Genomic DNA, 14,597 nt, shown 5'->3' with positions numbered 1-14,597 from the left:
ACATATGATCCACATATGATGCCCTTTTTTATGATTCTCATATGAAGCAAATCATATGATCCACATATGAAAATCTTATGTGGATCATATGTGGCAAACATGCCTGTGTATTTATTACATTTCCAACAGTGAAATACTGTAATTTATTTATTGAATAAAAGTGATATTCTTTCACAGTGTGAAAGGATGCCGACGTGATATTTGACACATTGTTAAGGAATATTAGAAGTGCTGTAAAACTGTCTTTTTTTCTTCTCTTTACAAAGAATGGTGTTATAAGACACTCCCGGGCCTGATATAAGATAACGGGAGTAAATAAACCATCTTAAAACAGACTAAAACTATCAAAGTTTCTCAAAATAATGTTTACAATATTGACTATGACGTCTCAGCCACTCAACTATGATGTCACAGCCTATGACATAACAGAGGTAAAGGGAAAATCAAAGAAATGTAATAAACAGAAAATTCAATATTTTGTAGTTGGATATGGAATTCATTTTACTCTTGAGACAGTATTTTTTGTATCTTTACTCGTACTTCGCACTCGCAAAAATGTCGAAAAATCCTGTCTCACTCATGAAATAAATTTCATATCCAACTACAATACACCAAATATCCTTTATTTATTATTAATTCACTGTAATGATTGATAAATATCCTCATAATTGACAGAAGTCAACTATTGATATGTTGTCGAGTCTTTCAATGCAACGATATATCATTACTGATACTATGTCATGAATGTTGTGTTTGTACACTATGAGGGATATGCAGCCTTTATTAAAAGAATGGGTGGACTTAACTGGCCAGAAAAAATGCCGTAAATTAAATTTTCATAAAATGTTTATTTCTTTCCATCTTATAAGTCCCCGATATCTTAACCGTGTATTCATGGTACAGATGTGAATTTAAAACGCTCTTTTCGGGAAAACTAAATATATATCGAAGGCATGGTGCCTGAAGATTTCTTGAATATCAATAGATAATCAGGGTCACGCGTTTTTCATCGTCTGAATACATAGTCAGCGCATGTTTGTCGGCTGTTCTTAAGAAAACTGTAGTTGTATATTGAACAAAATAATGTCATATTAAAAGGAGAAGAGCCGACAAACGTGCGCTCACACTTAATTTAACAAAAAACATGTTCAAAACAAACTTCTCGTTTCCATTGTTATGACTGAGTTAACCTTGATTTGACTTCGATTGACCTGTTAAATATTACAATTCATCACGTGATGTCCATCTGCGAGTTTACTCGTGAAAACAGTTACATTGTATTCTTCAACCTGACCTCGATCTAAATCACGTCTTTGAGCGTGTTTGGTTGCCGTTTTCAGAATTGAGCAAATTAAATGTTGTTTTAATTTTGCGTGTCCACACATTTCTTTTTTAAATTTCATACTGACATCGCTGTAATATGCCATACACATATTCGAATTTCTAGAGAGAGAGAGGGAGAGAGAGAGAGATTTCAACAATGACGCCGATCGATAGCCCCGCCTCCTATTAATATTGATTACGTGACCTAAAAATCACTCCGGGTACATGCCAAATTCCGGAAGACCACACTAATGTATCGTTGCTTCAATTTTGATTCATGGCAACAGGGCATTGCTTTTGTACAAATGTTCTACCAAATATAACCATGTATACGTAACTCTTTCTATTGCCTGTAATATATTTTGGATTCACTTCATTTACAGCTTGGTAGAGTAGTCGCAAAAAGATCCAAAATAGGGCGTTAAGTCCACCCATTCTTTGTACACATTACGTTTTAGAGAAAAAAGTATTTGAAAATGTTGCATATCTGCTTTATGCGCTAATTGGTCACAGATGTTTGTTTTTCTAGTCCTATAACTTCAGGTGAAGGCGATCATATTCAATAACAAGAATTCGAATGTTAATTCCCCGTTAGATTGTTTTTTTTAAATGATTTTGTAAATTATCTGTTTATACTTATTGTATATTAATATTCTAACGATTAATTAAGCAGTATAATATTCTTTAATAACTTATAAATCATGGCTTTAGTACAAAATAAAAAAGGTTCATGATTAGTAAGCACATGTTCACTAAAAATATAACTTTCTGGAAATATGAATATACTAGTCCACTTCGAATTTTTGCAGAAAATAATTTCAGATTTCAATACCTGCTTTGACAAAGAAAACCTATATTGATAAGAAAAATCGTGTTTTGGAGAAATTAATATCCCTGCGCTGTCATATAAGTTGCAAGGAAAAAGTACAATTTCATGCCAAGATTTACTATTTCTTGAGTTGTTTCTGTTCTATACCTTATTATAAAAAGTGTGCAAAACGGGAATACCATCTTACGCGATAACATGATCTGGGTATTTACAATACACACGTGCACATGAGTAGCTATATTTACAACCAATGTTAGTTGACAAAGGATGACCTATATTTTTGTGCATATGTGTACACCTGGGTTATTTCAATTCTTTTTAAATGCAAGAAAATTAACTCTAATACACTGTTACCTTTCGAGGTCTACGTTGTTTTCATTCTTTATAGCTACAGTGTATGGCATACATTAGACACCATCAAGGAATGTGTGTATGCTTCAATATCTCCGCATTAAGAAAGATATGAATTCGTTTTTTATCATATTTTCTGGTTCTTGCAACCCGAAATGAGATTTTCATACGATTTCATAGAGGGCTGGCTGCAGAGATAAATATGCAGAGATTCGCTGTTCTCTCAAAAGGATTTTAGAGCTACGATACATTTCAGTGATAAAACCATTAAAATTGACTCCACAGCTTTGAAAGAAAAGTTTTTTTATTTATTTATTTATTTCATTTTATTATTTTTTTTATTTAGTGAAAAAAGGAAATATAATTACTTCATGAACAGGTCCAGAAGGGACAAAATTATTATGCATTTTCGAAAGTCTATAAACATACAGTACACATGCAACACCTATATTAGCATTAATTTTGTCAAAAAAATAAAAACACAGTGGTATGAAATGCAAACTTGAACTGTTATTCATCAAGAACGACTTATAAATCAAAACCAGCTATAGGGAAAAAAGTTCAGATTGCAATTGTATGAGATTTTTTAACGATTTTCACGTAGAGAAAATTCATTACAGCATACAGTTATACCAAAGTATAAACAATGCGTAAAAATAGAGAATAATTTAAAAAAAAAAGTCCTACATGTAACAATTAAATCCACAAGTCTCTCCTAAGGTTACAAGTACTATAAAACCCCCTAAATTAAATATAATTTCAGTGCGCGTAATTTGTAACATAACTATGAATTTTAAGACGTATCAAAGAACAAGGTACGTTACTGGCTATATACGGCCGAGAAATATTACGATTTTTCAACTACGGTTTTTTGTACAACTCTTTTATGTTTCGTTTACAATAAGATCAAAGCTAATGACAACTTGAAAAAAAATGACGTAATATGCAATAGTGACGTCATAAAACCACGCCAAATACCAGCTGCTCAGCGAAATCCGTTTATTTTTCATAGAAAATCAGTAAACTTTGATTAAATTAAATATTTTCCCATGTATTAACCACTTTTATATTTTGTGTATAAAATTGTTGGCTAAAAATCTTTGTCCAGTGTTAAATTCGTGTTGGTTAATGCGTTGGAACAGTATTCATTTTTTATAAATAGTAAGTCCGGAAATGAAAATGTCACGGTAGCGTTTATGATTTTACACTGTATTTACGTAGGAAACGAATGATATAAATAGCTGTTTTTAAATGTGAACACAAACAAATTCATACAGGATAAAATCCACATTTGTTCATAAGTTAAAAATATATTAAGATGATATTTTTAGCATATTTATAATTATTTTTCTTTAGTTTATAAGATCCATTAAAATTAAGAATAAACTATTCCATTGTCGGGAATTTCATTGTTTGCATGGTTCAGACTGCACTACGTACAGCGTTATCATTCCTTAATATATGTGCATTTGATTGTGACCTGATTAATAATAAATAAATCTTTTAAATATTTTTTTATGTTATCATGCATTTATTCAAAAGTACATAGACAGTACATATGACATAGTACATATGTGATGGTAGTCCTAATGGTTGTTGAAAAAAAAAGTCATGATGTGTCTCGAATTATTCCGCATTTCCGAGTTTACCTTACCACTGTATACTTTGCACAAATCATACTTGAGAAAACTCAACAGTCATTAGCTACTATTACAAACAAAAATAAAAAGATAAATAATCTTATAAATGCCGGCTTAATCAATAATTTAGGGATTTGATTCTTGAACTTGCTATCCTTACCGAAGAATTATCCGTTTAAGAGGCTTATATGACAAATTCTCATCGATGCCGAGGTTTGTTGATGTACGAAACAGGACATATTATAGAACGGAAATTTCATCATAAGCTTCAAAAAGCATTATTTGTTAATTGTTTTTTAATTACACTGCAAAAAATGAATTAAAAAAAGACCATATTTATGTAGCCCTCTACAGTTTGGGGTATTTCGAATCACATGTGTTCAATATGAGCACTGTGCACACACGTTTATTATATGTCAAATATTCTGTAACATTAGTTTTGTTAAAATGCCTGGGTTGTAAACTATTCCATCAAAGACTTTAATAATACACGTTTAAATTAGATCCACCACATCATAATACTCGAATCTTGAAGGGGCTCTGAACCCCCCCCCCCCTCCCCACCTCCGTTGAATTTTCAGCGTTATAAAGTTTCTATGTAAAGTAGCGAAAAATTAACCTACGAAAAATACCCCCTCCCCTTAGGAAACATGAACCCCTTGTAACAAGGTAAGTGGAGTCATGTATCTGAAGAAAATTACAGTAGGAAAGTACCCTCTCATAACCACCCCCCCCCCCACCCCACCCCACCCCAACGAAATGGGTTTTCCATGTATCTTCTCTAAAGTCCTTAGAATGTCTTGAGGTAATTTTCGAGGAATAAAATGAGTAGTTTACAATAAAGAGACTCGACGACGGATGTCTGAAACGATTTATTAGAAAAGAAAAAAAAGCCTCTCAATGCGAACTATATTTCATGTTAAAGAAGATAAATGATTGATAATTTAATAAAATTCGAGCTTGAAGTGGAGGGTGCCTGAAATTGAGTTACGTACCTTGTGGAAAGACAAATTGGGGGTGGAGTGGGGTGGGGTGCTCTATATACGAAACAAGTACTTGAATTACCAGAATTAAATTCTTTGATTCATCATAATGATTAAAGATATGTGAAATATCTTAATTTTTAAGATATGATTTAATATAAACATATACTCAGATCACAAAGTTTGTACACCTGCAAGTATCTAAAAATAATGATTAAATATCCCTTATATTTCTAAGTGTACTTTTTCGTCTTTCCTTTCAAATGTAGTAGCACACTGACAGTCTCAGTTTGACAACGATTTCTGCCCGATTCTTTCGACCGGTCTCTATTTTTTAGCTTCACTTCTTCACATACTTAGAAAGACTTCTGTCTTTTAAATATACAAAATATCGGGTCTCTGTAGCTCAGCTGTTAGAGCGCTGGCACGGTACGCCAGAGGCCCTGGGCTCGAGTCCCGGTTTTTCACCACCTGTGAATCGAAGTAATTAAAAACTGGAAACGGCGGACCACCTCGACGATAAATCGTAGTCCAGCAGAGGAATAAATGTTGACTGTTTCTGACATTCTGTTATTTGTATTATCTATGTTGAAGTTGTCTTTCTGATATGCGTTTATTAATGTCAAGTATTATAGCTACTATCATTTATTATTCTCCGCTTTCCCTAACCTCGAATTTTGTGTTTTATATGTAATCAGTAAAGAATGAGAACAAATATGTATACATATAGGTAACAAACAACATATTAAGTTTAATACTGATTACGAATAGAGTCTTTTTTTCTGACATGAAGTAATCACATCACATTCAGTAAATAATACAATGTAAGTAAAATTTAAACTTTATAGTAGAAATTAAAAAAAAATCATTACAGAAAATTTATTTTTTTTTTTTAAAATGTACATGATGTACATAGGTATATAGGTAACGGTGTATTTGATGAAATATTGAGATGAAGAGAGAGAGAGAGAGAGAGAGAGAGAGAGCAATAAGAAAAAAGTAACTCAAGCGCTCCCAGAAAATTTTGAAATAATGAGTAGTTGTTTTATGTCCATTGCAGGCAGTCGATACACATTACGCATGCAAAATCCTGTCACCCCCACCAACATCTCTGACATGGCCCAAATGACAAAATGTAAACTGAATTGCAAATGAAATTCTTAAAAATATCAATGAATGGATTGATTTCTATTAACCAGACAATCTTACATCATTTGTATACATATAGAACTTTATAGGATGCAAGAAAGGCGTGTACGTCATTGACGTCGTCTAGCAAAACGAACGTCGGAATTGCCGTTACTATCGCTTAAACACCACTTTTTATCATTATTTGCAATGTGTTACATGCAATCAGATATAAGCAAGTCATATATTGTTAGAAAGATAAAGTTCTCAATTTTTGAGTTAGATAAATATCAATATACTTCAAGGTTCGGCGAAAATCGACCAAAAACGTACCTTGTTCTTTGATCGGATATAAATAACACCTTACGTTCCGTCAGTGGTTATATCCGGATGCACTGAATAATTCACAACAGCGGTTGGCTATCTTGATATTACAAACACAAAACCTATAACATGCTAAAATTTTCCTCTCAAAGAGAAGAGTCCCTACTAATACCGCTCGTTCAAACTAATTGCATGCAAGGTCAAATGAGAAAAAAAGGTTTTGTAAAGTATATTAAATGCAATTGATATTAATGTAAAACAACCTCAAAGTTAAGAAAAAATTTGGATTAGGCTAGTTCGAGTTTCAAAGTTCAAATTTTACAGGTTAATATTCATATTTTATTTGTTAGCAATTTTCTAATAACTTATGATTCCTTCATATCTTAGGGGGAAAAAACTTGCTTTTTCAATTACAATTAAATCATAAAAGAATATTTGTATATGCTGATCTACTATAACACATTCTGGCCAATTTGAACCTGGATTTCCATATCCACCGTTGCTGTCCTATAAAAATAATTCCTTCGGCTATGTCAATGTTGTTTTGATATTCGGATTAATAAAGCTACAGCTGTGGATGTGATATCAGAAAAAGCTTCATTGTGTTTATTCCAATGACACTATTTGTGAATGTTTCCAAGTAAAGTTTACATTTATATATCAGTAAATTTATATGCAAATACATGTATATTTTGAGACATTTGTCACAGCATATCTTCTTCCTTGTCATTTTTGGGTGCCAGGTGTTGATTTAAATTCTTACTTAATTGAATAATAATATGGAAATGATTGTTTCTATAAAAGATATGCAGGAGATATTTTATTTAAAAAAAAACAAACAAATATAGCCTGAGAAAGCAAAACAAACCAATTTAGAATTGTGACATATAAATGATTTGCCCTGGTCTCCATATGGAGACATATAAAACAAAAAAGTTTGTTTACAGTTGGAGAGTATTAATCTACTTTATAACACTTATTAATATCCAGTGACAGAAAACTTCCTATTTATATCAATATGATTTATATAACCTTGTTATGATTTCAACAATTAAGAATCTACACTGCCTCAAGAATCTTTTTACATGACTTGTTAGTTTTATGCACCCGTTGCTCTTTCGAAGATGTTTTCCTATATTAATTTCAAAGTAAAACTGTGAACCATTGTTGTAACCTTACCCTACCATCGAGGGCCATCATATGAACAATTAGAAAATATATATCTCAGAAGATTTTCACTTACGTTTTGCTTTTCTGGGCTTGTGGTTCGTGAGCAGAAGATTTTTAAAGATCACACCAGATTTTTTTTTTTAACTTTCTTGATTATCTCCCTTTGACAAGGGGGTTTGGCCTATAGTTTGAACAATTGAGAATCCAATTACCCAAAGATGCTTAACTTTTTGGCACTTTTGGCTGAAATAGGCCCACAGTTCATAAAAGGACTGACAAACAGCTAGACGGAGAGACGCTGGATACAACTGTAATCGATGGTCAAAAAAACTTACTTTAGACTTCAGCTCAGATAAGCTAAAATAAAAGCTAAAGCAATGCATGTGTATCTTTAGGTTTATAAAGATATATTTGAACCAGATTTGAACTTTATGTAAAGATATGATCAGTGATGAATCCCATAAATACAGCTGCCAAACAAATCTTGAAATGGGCAAAAACACGGACCTCTATAACACCTGAGGCAGAATCAGGTGTTTTCCCTATCCTGTTGTCGACCGGTCACACCAGCCATGAGTTTTAGGTATTTATCGTGTAGAACGAGCGCTCTGTAAACAAACCAAATATAAAAGCAATGAACTTAATATTAAAATTATGAATTGAAAATAAGGAAAAGAATGCATTAAGAAAAAGTTTAATCATCATCTTTGTGGTTTAGTACAATATTTGAAATCATTATTTGAACAAACTTGTATCTAAACTACCTGAGGGTGCCTCCACATAGATATGCCCAATGAAGGTTTTGTTTTCTAGAGAAAAAAAAATATTTTTCAAGATTTTTTCCTATATAGCTCATAATACTATTTTAAAGTAACATGATTTTATGAACTATTTAATGAACATTTTAAAGATAGATATATTGCTTCTTAGTAAAGGCGAAAACAAAATACATGTTAATTTTTGCAGTTGTATTGAATGCTGATATTTTTTTTATTTATAGTCTTCTTTGAAGTTCATAGTTGATGCACCTTTTGGCAGAATAACAGCACTTATTCATTTAGGCATGCCAAGAACTATGTTTTCAAATGCCTGTTTTACAATTGAGCAGCGTTCTCGATATTGTGCCTTCCACTAGAGTTTTGTTAGTAAGTTATTCGGCATGGTGTAAATAAAATCCTGTCTGCTTTATTGGACCTCGAATGTTTCATTTGTGTTTGAATCAAGGCAAGACTCTTCCAAGAAAAAGGAAGTAAAGAAAATAAACTTCATCTAAAAACTTCTCTTGTGCATTTTGAGTTTAGGGATCCTACTTAATTATAAAAATACAAATCGTTTTCTGGGATATATTTAACATGAGCACACAGGGTACTACATGTAGCATCTTTCAGTATTTCCTGATGATGAGCACAAATTAAAAGTGCTTCTCAAGCACACTTGATTTTTCAGATCAGTTATCTAAAAAGTGTTAAATATCATTGAAATGTCAAAAAATAGACCATCTTTGATATTGGCTAAGGGTAAATCTGATATAGAAGACCAAAGTAAATTAATTTTATGCTTTTAGTTTCCGGCCGGGTAAGTTTTGAGAGATACTCAGTTTAAAATACAAAACGAAATATTGTTTCTGCAAAAATATGAATCATATTGATGGTTGTTTTACCGTATTATTTTTAACGTAATAAACGCGCTCTTTAGCATTCCTATCCGAATGATTCGGAAAACAGTTAGTTACACAGAGATTCATAGGGAAAATTGATACACATGTATAAGGGTCTTACTTGTTTAAATAAAAACTTATTAATGAAAAAATAATCAGTTTGTGTTTAAGGAATTTCTACACTAAATATACAGGTATACATAGGGAATGAGAGTTGTAAAGATTCTCATAGTAATTAACTGGTGACACCATCTTCACAATACTCTGCTCTTTATTGAAAAAATGTAAACAAACCAAATTACCATCAAACTCAACTATACGTATGGAATCGAATATTTAAATTAAGTTTGATATTCTGAAAGCACATGAATGCATATCAAAGTGAATTCAAAACTATGGGAAAACCCTATTCTATCTTAGAAGAAAAGTCTAAGATGTTCGACTTTCTTTCCGTTAATGCATACCAAGTTCTACAATAAAAATGCGTTTATTTTTTTTTTTAAATATTACAAATAAAATGGAATGATTTTAAAATAAAGCGATAGACTGAATAAAAAAGACTAATGAATAAACCTTTAATGTCTTAAAATTATTTTAAATAAATATTTGTGATAGATTCAAAATGTCCAAGCCACATTGTCTGTGAATTTTATAAGAGGGGGTAAAGAGAAGGAAAGGTTTAATAAACTGAACGCATCTGCGTAACACCTGTAGTATTATTAAAATTCTTTTTAAAATAATTGATAAGAGGTATAAGCTCGGTCAAATGAGACAAGAGAAAGAAATAACCCAAATAAAATTGCTAGCTGAAAATGCTGGGTAGCGTGTTTCTATAATTGAAAAAGAAAATTAATAGAAAAGTCATAATGGGAGTCGAAAATGTACCTATGAAATATCCAACTTTAAGTTAGGATAATTTTTCATTTTCCCCACAAATAGCCTATTTTATAATTGATTAATTAATTGAATGTTCTTTATGGTAGACGTCATGCGCTTTTTGAAAATTGCCATGAATGTTAACATACATGTAGTTGCATGGCGCCTTTGTCAAAATAACATCTCATCATTTAAAAATTGGTGACAATAATATACACTGTAGCAAAATAACTTTATATATTCCCACCATACAGGTACTTTATACAATGAGTTCAAGCGTTGTAAAAAGAGAAGTTCTCCAACGTATCATAGCACACAGCATTAGATTATAATTCGCAACTCCACACCGTCCTTAGTAGAACCATTCTACACGTAGTTGAGGACATTTTATTCAAGCAAAATCTGCTCTCAACAGGTGTATATACTGTATGTTATCTTATCCAGAAACAGCAAATAAAAAGTTCAAAATTACAGAGGTGTAAGAACTTCCTAACATGACACAATCTATCAGAAAAACCTTTGAACAAGTTTAAGCTGCACATACTAGACCCTAATCAAAATGTAAAAATTCAACAATATATTGGATGCAAAGTCTTAACGAATGTTACCAATGTTTAAATAAATCCTCTTGACAAAAGTGAACAAAGTTTAAGGGAAGGGGTATATAAAAGGAATACAACAAAGTCCGTCTTTCTATGAGCCTAATTGTATAAAAGTCCATGGAATTTACGAATTAATTCTAGAATATACAAAATAAATGTTGTAAAAATTCGAACAAATTATTATGCATAGGAAAACCATTAATTTGGACTTCATAAATTTTCCATGAGTATTACTGTAGAAAAGGACACACCTTTTGCCATTTATTAATTCTTGAGTTAAATCTTTTGTGATTTTTTTACCTTAAAGAAATTAAACTTAACTGTGTATAATGACAGGTATAGATAAAGGTAAACCCTCTGTACCCATGCAGCAAAAAAAATATTAATATGAGTTGGTCCATATCAGAGTTTATGGAACATTTCCTCGCATCATAATTAAAAAGTTTTAGGGTAGAGCTTATTCGAACTTAGTCAAGTTTAATCTTTAAATCTTTATGCATACTGTTTTTCTTTTTATTTTCATTTAGTATTTACCTGGTATGAACTATATGAAATGATGAATTCATACTAAGTTTTAATTTAAAGAAAATATATGTATTATTACTTGCTCTGTAATCGCCATCTATTGAAAAATGTTATCATTTCCAAATTAATAAAAAAGCATGAAGTGTAAAATGGAGACAACGATCAGTATTGAAGCTCAAAGTCCATTTGAACAATACAAATCGGCAGCAGAGCAAACACGGGCCTCCAAAAACATCAGAGGTGGGATAAGGTGCCATGGAGGGGAAAGCATCCCCTGCCAACCTGTCACACCCGCCGTGTTCTCCTTTTCATTATTGTTAACAGAAAAATCCAAAGAGAAATAGATAACACGTAGAGCATGCTCTTGTGTATCGAATTAACTGGGAGACAAAAACCCCACATGCAGGTAATAAGGGGAGATTGCTTCAAAAGCAAGGAAAGCTGACGATTAAAAAAATGAAGGTGCCATGTTTATCATAAAGCTTCGTTGTTAAGTTACTATTAAAGCCTTTTTCTAGTAAAATATCCAAATAGGAAACAGATGTGTCAGACCCTGTGGTATCTTTTATTTCAAGCTTACTCGGATATTTGAGTCGACATATTAATGGAAGTAGCAATTGTTAATTGATAATACGTCGTCGATATACCTAAATGTCGAGTTAAGAAGGCTGGGGGGTTGTGGCCATTTTCAGACTATATTGATCTCCTTTAGAAGAAGAGCTCTATATAAAGATATACAAAAATGATCAAATTTTAAAACTAAAATTTATGAAATGTTTCTTTGCCAAATGAAAGTTGACAGCTTAAGATATCATACCTAAAAAATTAAGTTATATCTGATGCTTAATTTGTTGACCCCCCAGCCTCCTTAAAGGCAAATGCAAGTGTTTTCTTTTTCTCGTGTAGAAGTTTTTGAATAAATTCTGCTTCATATAATTGCAAAAATAGGTCTGCTTTTAAGAGGAGCAATTGGGACCCACGGGAATTTCGACACATTTATGGAAAACCTTATCTCCAAGCACTACATAGATATTGTCGATCCGAAAATAAAGCTTCTTTTTAATATTAACTTCAGAGTACTTGAGTGTACAGTAAGATTGTTTTTAACAAAATAGTTTTGCAAACGAACAATGACAAGCTAAGTATATATTTACGAGTTCCATTTTTATTGAAAAAGCAGCTGTCTACGATGTCAAAAAGCCTGGACCTTAATTTATCGTGGGGAATGGTTGTATAAAGTGTTGAAAAGTCGTACGTTTTGATGTTATTGATTCTGTTAAAATTTTTAGGTCACCTGAGTCACTCAGGTGACCTATTGCTATCCGTTTTCGTCCGTCGGCGTGCGTCGTGCGTCGTGCGTTGTGCGTTAACATTTGAACATTTTCAGCTTCTTCTCTGAAACCGCTCAACCAATTTCAACCAAATTTGGCATATAACATCTATGGGTGAAGAGGGACAAAATTTGTGAATTTCATGGTTCCTGCCCCCCTGGGGCCTGAGGGGTGGGGCAAAAACCACTAAAATTAATGCAATCTTTAAAAATCTTCTTCTTTACTCCTGGACATCAAGCAGTCAAACTGTTAGCATGATTGTAATAAGCATTGAGCCCTCTACCAAAATTGTGAAATTCATGGCCCCAGGGTAAGGGGTTCTGGGGCTAGGGCGGGGCTATATAGATCATATAGTAAAAGTGCATTATTTCTTCAAAAATCTTCTTCTCTGCTCCTGGGTATAAAATAAACTAACTAAGTACACAGTTATGATAAGCAAGAATGCCCCTTCCAAAATTGTGAATTTCATGGCCCCTGGGTCAGGGGTTCTTGTGAAAGGGGGGGGGCTCTATTGATTATATAGTGAAAATGCATTATTTCTTTGAAAATCTTCTTCTCTGCTTATGGGTATGAAATAAACTAACTAAGTACATAGTTATGATGAGCAAGAGTGCCTCTTCAGAAATTTTGAATTTCATTGCCCCTGGGTCAGGGGTTTTGGTGAAGGGGGGGGGGTTATTGATTATAAAGTGAAAATGCATTATTTCTTTGAATATCTTCTTCTCTGCTTATGGGTATTAAAGAAATTAACTAAAAACATAGTTATGATGAGCAAGAGTGCCTCTTCAGAAATTGTGAATTTCATGGCCCCTGAATCAGGGGTTCTGCTGTTAGGGTGGGGCTCTATTGATTATATAGTGAAAATGCATCAATTCTTTGAAAATCTTCTCTGCTCCTGGGTATTATTTAAACAAAGGAATTGCATGGTTATGATAAGCAAAAATGCCTCTTCCAAAATTGTGAAATTCATGGCCCCAGGGTCAGGGGTTCTTGTGAAAGGGGGGGGGGGTGGCTCTACTGATTATATAGTGAAAATTCATAATTTCTTTCAAAATATTTTTTCTACTCCTGGTTATAAAGCAAAGAAACAAGTGTATAGTTATGATGAACAAGGATGCTTTTACAAAATTTTTAAAACTTGTGGTCCCAGGGGTTCTGCTGTTTTTCTGAGGGGGTGGGAGGGGGGGGGGGCTCTATTGATAATATAGTGAAAATGTGTGAATTCTTTGAAAATCTTCAACTAATTGCATAGTTATGATGATGAGGGTACCTCTTCTAAATTTGTAAATTTCATGACCCTCGCTCATGGTTCTGGTGTTAGGGTAGGGCTGTGTTAAATAGTAAAAGTGCATTATTTCTTTGAAAATCTTCTCTGCTCCTGGGCATATTGGAGGCAAACAGAGTAAAAGTTTTAATAAGCAAGGGTATTTTTACCAGAATTTTAAACATCTGGACCATTTGGTCAAGTGTTCTGGTCCTGGCCAGGGCTCTATTAATTTGTATTCTACTGAGTGAAGTTATTCCCCTTTGCCATTCACCTTTAATAATTAATCAGTGTAGATAATGTATTTGAAAGGTTAATAGAATAAGAGAATTATGCAAGAACATTGATTGTATAATACAAAAAGTACTTTCCTAGTTTTAATGATCAGGTAGACCTGGAAGTAATGGATGAATAAAAGTGAAACAAAAATAACTTATCTTTTTTAATGTTCTTCAAAGGCCAAGTGAGGCCAGTTTGAGATATTTTGTTAAAAGTCTGTATGGTAATAGCGATAAATGGGGGACAGATAGATAAATCTTACTATTTTCCTTGCTTTTGGAAAAAAAAAAAAAACTTTATTTTTAGGTCACCTGA

This window comes from Saccostrea echinata, unplaced genomic scaffold (assembly GCF_033153115.1).
Source record: "Saccostrea echinata isolate AGI-Se365-2 ecotype Australia unplaced genomic scaffold, CSIRO_AGI_Sech_v1 ptg000040l, whole genome shotgun sequence".
NCBI lineage: Eukaryota > Metazoa > Mollusca > Bivalvia > Ostreida > Ostreidae > Saccostrea > Saccostrea echinata.
Note: the sequence above shows the minus strand (reverse complement) of the source record.